Raw genomic sequence first — 8,436 nt, forward strand, 5'->3', positions numbered from 1 at the left:
GCATGTGTCAAATTGTCCTTTCTTTCCATGGCTGAATAATATTTCATTGTATGAATATACCACATTTTGTTTACCCATTCATTGATCAGTGGATAGTTTGGTTGCTTCCACCTTTTGGCTATTATGAATGATGCTGCTGTGAACATTGGTAGACAAGTTTCTGTTCAAGTCCCTGCTTTCAATTCTTTTGGGTATAGACCCAAAATTGGAATTGCTGGATCATATGGTAATTCTATGTTTAATTTTTTTGAGGAATTGTCATGCTATATTCCATAGCAGCTATGCTATTTTACATTTCCATGAGCAATGCACAAAGAATCAAAGTTCTTCACATCCTCACCAACACTTGTTTTACTTTTTTTTTTTTACTTTTTTATTTATTTATGATAGTCACACAGAGAGAGAGAGAGAGAGGCAGAGACACAGGCAGATGGAGAAGCAGGCTCCACGCACCGGGAGCCCGACATGGGACTCGATCCCAGGTCTCCAGGATCGCACCCTGGGCCAAAGGCAGGCTCCAAACCGCTGCGCCACCCAGGGATCCCCACTTGTTTTACTTTTTAAAGTAGGCTTCACACCCAACATGGGACTTGAACTCATGACCCTGAGATTAAGAGTAGCATGCTCTTTGAGCCAGCCAGGCACCCCTGTTTTGTTCGTTTTATTTTATTTTATTTTATTTTATTTATTTATTTATTTATTTATGTATTTATTTATTTTTTATTACTTTAAAAAATTTTTTTATTCATTTTATTTTTTTTAAAGATTTTAAAGAAATTTATTCATAAGACAGAGAGAGAGGCAGAGACATAGGCAGAGGGAGAAGCAGGCTTCGTGCAGGGAGCCCAATATGGGACTTGATCCCGGGACTCTGGGATCACTGCCTGAGCCAAAGACAGGCACTCAACCACTGAGCCTGTTCTGTTTTAGATAATAGCGATCTGGGGCAGCCCAGGTGGCTCAGTGGTTTAGCACCGCCTTTGGCCCAGGGCCTGATCCTGGACAACCCAGGACTGAGTCCCATGTCAGGCTCCCTGCATGGGGCCTGCTTCTGCCTCTCTCTCTCTCTCTGTGTGTCTCTCATGAATAAATAAATAAAATCTTTTTTAAAAAAATTAAAAAAAATAGTAGCAATCCTAGTGGGTGTGAGGTGGTATGTCATTGACATTTTGATTTTGTATTTCCCTAATGATAAGTGATGTTGAGCATCTTTTCGTCTGCTTATTGGCACATGAAATATATATCTTTGGGGAAATGTTTGTTGAGATCCTTTGTCCATTTTTTAAAAAATATTATTTATTTATTTATTCATGAGAGACAGAGACACAGGCAGAGGGAGAAGCAGGCTCCATGCAGGGAGCCCGACATGGGACTCAATCCCAGGTCTCCAGGATCATACCCCAGGCTGCAGGCGGTGCCAAACTGCTGCGCCACCGGGGCTGTCCTCCTTTGTCCATTTTTAAATCAGGTCACTTGTTTTTTGTTGTTGAGTTGCTAGAGTTCTTTATATATTTTGTATATTTTTTTTAAATTTTTATTTATTTATGATAGAGAGAGAGAGAGAGAGAGAGAGGCAGAGACACAGGCAGAGGGAGAAGCAGGCTCCATGCACCGGGAGCCCGATGTGGGATTCGATCCCGGGTCTCCAGGATCGCGCCCTGGGCCAAAGGCAGGCGCCAAACCGCTGCGCCACCCAGGGATCCCTATATATTTTGTATATTAATCAGATATATGATTTGCAAATATTTTCTCCCATTCCATAGGTTGCCTGGCTGCCTTATCACTTTGTTCATAGTGTCATTTGATACCCAAAAGGTTTTAATTTTGATGAAGTCCAATTTATCCACTTTTCTCTTGTTGCCCATGCTTTCAGTATTATTTGCAGAGTCATTGCCAAATCCAGGGTCATGAAGTTTTGTTCTTTGTTTTCTTCTGAGAGTTTTATGATTTTAGCTCTTATGTTTAGAACTTTTATCCATTGGGGGTTAATTTTTATATGTGATGTGAGACAAAAATCTAATTTCCTTCTTTTCATGTGGATCTCCAGTTTTCCCAGCACTATTTGTTGAAAAGACTGTTTTTTCCCCATTGATTGGTCTTGGAGCCTTTGTTGAAACTATCTGACCATATATATATGCAAGGATTTATTTCTAGGTTCTTTAATTTATTCCATTGGTCTGTATGTCCATCTTTATGCTGGTACCATACTGTTTTGATTCCTATAGCTTTGCAGTACATTTTGAAATCACGAAGTATGAGAACTTCAATTTATCCTTCTTGTTCAAAATTGTTTTGGCTATTCAGCATCTCTCGAGATTTCATATGAATTTTAGACAAAGCCTTTTTAATTAATTAATTAATTAATTTTTGACAAAGCTTTTTAAAATTTGGGTTCATGGTTTCTTTGGCAATACAATTGCCTCAAAATCTTTTTTTTTTTAAAGATTTTATTTATTTATCATGAGAGACACAGAGAGAGGCAAAGACACAGGCAGAGGGAGAAGCAGGCCCCATGCAGGAGTCCGTCGTTGGACTCGATCCTGGGTCTCCAGGATCAGGCCCCGGGCCAAAGGCGGCGCTAAACAGCTGAGCCACCCGGGCTGCCCTCTCAAAATCTTTTTGTTATATAAGTCAGAGTTCTCTAGAGAAACATAACAAATGGGTTGTTTGTTTGTTTGTTTGTTTATTATTTATTTATATTCATAGAGACACAGAGAGAAAGAGAGGCAGAGACACAGGCAGAGGGAGAAGCAGGCTCCATGCAGAGAGCCTGACATGGGACTCCATCCGGGGTCTCCAGGATCACGCCTGGGCTGCAGGTGGCGCTAAACCGCTGCGCCACCGGGGCTGCCCGTTGTATATTTATATATGTGTGTGTGTGCATATAGTGTAGGGGAGATAACTGGCTCGTGATTACAGAGGCTGGCAAGTCCAAAATCTGCAGGGTAGGCCAGTGGCTAGGCACCATGGAGGAGTTGGTAGGCCATTCAAGTCTGAAGGCAGCCTCCTTGGCAGAATTCCCTCTTTCTTAGGGGAAGTCAATCTTTTTTTTTTCTATTAAGGCCTTTGACTGATTAGATGAGGCCCACCTACTTTATGAAGAATAACCTGCTTTACTAAAGTCTACTGATTTATTTATTTATTTTAAAGATTTTATTTATTTATTCATGACAGAGAGAGAGAGACAGAGAGAGACAGAGACAGGCAGAGGGAGAAGCAGGCTCTGTGCGGGAAGCCTGACGTGGGACTCGATCCCGGGTCTCCAGAATCACACCCCGGGCTGAAGGTGGCACTAAACCGCTGGGCCACCAGGGCTGCCCCAAGTCTACTGATTTAAATGTTAGTCTAGGGATGCCTGGGTGGCTCAGCGGTTTAGCACCTGCCTTCGGCCCAGGGCGTGATCCAGGAGTCCCGGGATCGAGTCCCACGTCGGGCTCCCTGCAGGGAGCCTGCTTCTCCCTCTGCCTGTGTCTCTGCCTCTCTCTATCTCTGTGTCTCTCATGAATAAATAAATAAAATCTTAAAAAAAATAAAATAAATGTTAGTCTAACCTTATCTTATGGGACACCTGGCTGGTCCAGTTGGTGGAGCATGTGACTTTTGACCTTGAGGTCATGAGTTGGAGCCCCACGTTGTGTGTGGAGATTACTTTAAAAAATATTTTAGGGACACCTGGGTGGCTCAGTGGTTGAGCCTCTGCCTTTGGCTCAGGGCGTGATCCCAGTTTAGGGATGGAGTCCCACAACGGGTTCCCTGTGAGGAGCCTGCTTCTCCCTCTGCCTATGTCTCTGCCTCTCTCTGTGTCTCTCATGAATAAATAAATAAAATCTTTTAAAAAATATTTTTAAAAATGTTAATCTCACCTTTAAAATACCTTCACAGAAACATCCAGAATAATATCTGACCACATATCTGTGTATTCTGGCTTAGCCAGACTGACTGCAAAATTATTACAACAGGTTTTTGCTCTGTTTGCTTCCAGATGCATGTGAGACTAACCACTCTCAAGTTCTTTCCTAGATAGAATTATCAAGCTAATGTATTTATTTGCTTTGACACTTCTTGCCTCACTCTTTAAAAAAAAAAATTATTGAAAGAGCACAAGTGCATGTGAGTGGGGGGAGAGGCTGAGAGAGAGGGAGAGAATCTCAAGCTGACTCCACGCTGAGTGCAGAGCCTGACCCGGGGCTTGATCTCACAACTCTGAGATCACAACCTGAGCCAAAATCAAGAGTTGGACACTTAACTGAATGAGCCACCCAGGCACTCCCCTCCCATCTCACTCTTAATGTAATGATGGCTACACCAAAGTCATGTGAAATGATAAGAGAGAAGGCCACACTCTTCAGCTGATATTTGCCTTACAGGTGTTAACATCTTTCAAGACCTTTTTCAGTCTTATACTATTTGTTTTCTAGGAGCAGTTTTTCTGATTCTGAAAGACCCGTTATCTCTGGACTTTATTTCCCTTCCATCTCTGCTTGAAAACCAGCTAATTCTCACCTAAGTTCACCTCTTTCTTCTAATGCTTTATAAAAGCACCCATCCCAGTTGTTGAGTTATTGTCTCTCAGCTCTAAATCCACTGTTCTGCTTTCTACTATGAGATGCTGGAGCTGGGACTCAGCAATCACATTTCTGCTTTGTCAGCGGGCTCTGTGCTTGGCTCTGCCAATAAGGACCACTAGAGGGAGATAGTAAGTCCAGAGGAGGAAGAGAGGCTCCCTTCCTCTATTTGCTTCCTTTTCCTGTGAGGTCACTCTAGCAAAGCTCCTTCACCTGGGCAGCAGCCTTTCCTTCTTATAACAGCAGCTGAATCCACTTTGCAGAGTTTTTCAACAATTGCAGAACTAGCATCATGGTGTCCCAGTCAGAGACACCAGCATCAGCCAGCTGGTACTCCTTCCTCAGCGCTGTTGGTCCCTCCTCTATTTTCAGAGACACAAGACACGAGCACCAGACTTAAGAGGTCTGTTTCAGCTCTGTGGAGCCCCTCTTCTAAGTGTTCAAGTTATCATAATTCCAAATGCTTCCCTTTGTCCTCCTAGCCCTATGAGTTATAGATGCCTCCTGCTGTTGCTGCCTCCATGATATCTCAGAGTTGTCTTTTTACCTTTTCAGTTAGTTAACAGCTTTATACCTAGTTAACTCTTCCAACTATTCTTTATATTAAATTCCCTCTGTCCAGTGACTGGTATGGTTTCTGTCTCATTGGCTGGATCCTGACTGATACAGAAAATGGTACTAGGAGGGGGTCCCAGGAAATACACCTCAAAAGATGGGACTAGAGATCTGGTTTGGTTGTGTCATTGAGTTTCAATGTGCTGAGATCTTTGCCAATGAGAAACACAATGCAACTAATCCAAGGCATGCTGTGGTATCATGATTAATCAAATCATCACCTGTGGTTATTTGTGATGACGTGTCAATTCAAGCAAGTGCCTTGGGGGCCCAAATGGTTGTTGCACTTGACTGTTATGGCAGTGATGATGACTATGGGGACCTGGTATTACAGGAATCCTTCTGAATGCATCAGAGTCCTTGCACAAAAATGACAAGCTTGCTTGGGTCTTTAAACTCTCAGCCTAAGTCATGGTCAGAGCGTCATAGAGCTTTCAAGATCTCTTATTTCTTCTAGCCCTCAGACTTATTTGCTACAAATAAAATACTATGCATGTTGCTGAATTACAACAGTTGAATTCAGTCTTGTTAAGTATTTCTGGTGATTGAGAAGGAGTGGGACCTGAAACTTGGAATGGGCACATCTGGTTTGACTCTCAGTCTCCTACATTCTTCGAGCAGATGGCAAAGGGAGCAAAGATCAGCCCCTGGAAGTTTTTTTAATTTTTTTTTTTTTATTTACGATAGTCATACAGAGAAAGAGGCAGAGACACAGGCAGAGGGAGAAGCAGGCTCCATGCACCGGGAGCCCGACGTGGGATTCGATCCCGGGTCTCCAGGATCATGCCCTGGGCCAAAGGCAGGTGCCAAACCGCTGCGCCACCCAGGGATCCCCCCTGGGAGTTTTATGAGCTGGCTCGTCACTTCCACTCACATCCCATTAGCCAGAATTCAGTCACTTGGTCACACCTATCTGGAAGAGAGGCTTCTCTCTTCTCTGGGAACTGTGGGTGTTGGTGAGAATGAGTAGTTTATGTCACACTAGATGGGTCACTAGTGACATTTAAGATAGAAAGGTTTTGGGTTTTTTTTAAGATTTTATTTTTAAGTAATCTTTACACCCAATGTGGGGCTTGAAGTTACAACCCTAAGACCAAGAGTTGCATGCTCTTCCGACTGAACCAGCCAGGTGCCCCAAGATAGAAGTTTTAGGGGAGTTATGTAGACAGAGGTTAAATTGTTAAAAGAAATGAATAGGTGACATGGAAGTTGCAGCTACTATTTAAATAAGAGAAAAAGATAAACCTGACGCTAGAGTGAGGAGGTAGTCAAATGCTGACACAGACATAGACACAGACATAGAATGCTGTGTCTGTTGTTGGCATTTTAGTTTTGCTTTTAATTAATTTATTTATTTTTAAAGATTTATTTATTTGAGAGAGAGTGTGTGTAGGTGTGCACTCCAAAGTGGGGCTCATCAAACCCCAAATCTTTGGCATCAAGGGCATGGTTAGGCAGCTTTTGGCATGTGTAACAATTAGTGATCCTTGAGGTCACTGTTGTTACCTTTCTATCCCTCTATATTATGTATTTTTTTCCCACTTAGGTGCATTATGTATTTTTTTAAAGATAGAGAGCAAGAGAGAGTGCACCCAGTGGGGAGGGGCAGAGGAAAAGAAAGAATCCCAAACAGACTCCATGCTGAGCTTGGAGCCTGACCTGGGGCTTGATCTCATGACCCTGAGATCCTGACCTAAGCTGAAACCAAGAATCAGATGCTCAATGGACTGAGCCACCCAGGCCTCCCTGCATTGTGTATTTTGATTTTTGTTTCTTACTCTCTCCTAGTTTCTAGCTCTCTCTTTTCCTATACTTTTTCTTAGGTTTTCCAGTAACCCCAGTGTGGTGGACAGAACCTAAGGTAACACCCAGTGACTCCTGCCTCCTGGTTTTCTTTTTTTTTTTTTAATGTTATTTATTTATGATAGTCACAGAGATAGAGAGAGAGAGAGGCAGAGACATAGGCAGAGGGAGAGGGAGAAGCAGGCTCCATGCACCGGGAGCCCGATGTGGGATTTGATCCCGGGTCTCCAGGATCGCGCCCTGGGCCAAAGGCAGGCGCCAAACCACTGCGCCACCCAGGGATCCCTGCCTCCTGGTTTTCACATAAAAGTGTGATCCTCGTTTTGAGTTCAAGTGGGACCTCTGACTTTCTTCTAGCCTATAGAACATGGCAAAAGTGATGGGATATCTCTCCCACTACATACATAGTAAGTTACATTATGTGAAACTCTGTCTTAGCACACTGCAGCTAGAGACTCTCCTTGTGGGCCTGATGGAGTGAGTAAACAGCCATGTTGTAGAAGCCCACATGACATAACCACCAGGAGCTGTGGATGCCTCTGGAACCAGCTGACAGCCAGCAAAAACCCCAGGCCTTGAGCCATACAGTCCAAAGGAAATAAGTTCTGCCAAGAAAACCTGAAGGCACTTGCATGTGGATTCTTCCCCAGTTGAGTCTCTGGGTGAGGATGCAGCCTTGCTGATAACCTTGATTATAGCCTTCTGAGACCTGGAGCAAAAGATTCAGCTGATAGGGCTGGGGCTCCTGACCTGAACCTCAGATAATGTATGCTGTTTTAAGCCACTAAATTTGTGATAATTTGAATCACAGCAATTTGGAAAATGAATACACCTAAAATTCTTGAAAAATACTGGGGCCCTGTGGCATCAACCCTACATCAACCCTGATACCTAAACAACCCTTGGTTTGGGTTCAGATCACAGAGCTGGGAGGGAGGCCAGAGATGTGCCACACACATCCACTGGGCACTTTGAACTTCAAGACAGTAGCTAACAGGCCCCTGGGGTTCACAACAGATTGTATCCCCACCCCCACCCCCTCGCCCCAAATACCTATCCAGTCAGTCCTCAGAGATGGCTGAAGCCTGGCAGCCCTGGAATTACAGATTGTCAGAAGTAAATCAAGAAGTGCACCACTCGAATCTGGGTGCTCGGCAAGGTGCCCGGCACACAGGGGACGCCCCACAAATGGTTTCCTTGCAAAACAACAGAAAGCTCCCGGGAGCGCGCATCTGCCGCCGCGTCGTCGTGCAGAGGGGACCGCCGGGGCTCAGGGTGGGCAGGGACCGGCCGGGACCCCGCGGCGGAGCGGGCCCCGCGGCGGGGCGCGAGCGCCATCCCGGGCCCAGGCGGAGGGGGCGCTGCGGCGGGAGGCCGCGCCGGGTGGGGGCGGGGCAGGGCGGGGCGGCGGCGGGGCCGCCCCCAGCGAGCGAGCGCCGCGCGCCGCCGCCGC

Source organism: Nyctereutes procyonoides, unplaced genomic scaffold, assembly GCF_905146905.1.
Source record: "Nyctereutes procyonoides isolate TBG_1078 unplaced genomic scaffold, NYPRO_anot_genome, whole genome shotgun sequence".
Taxonomy (NCBI): Eukaryota; Metazoa; Chordata; class Mammalia; order Carnivora; family Canidae; genus Nyctereutes; species Nyctereutes procyonoides.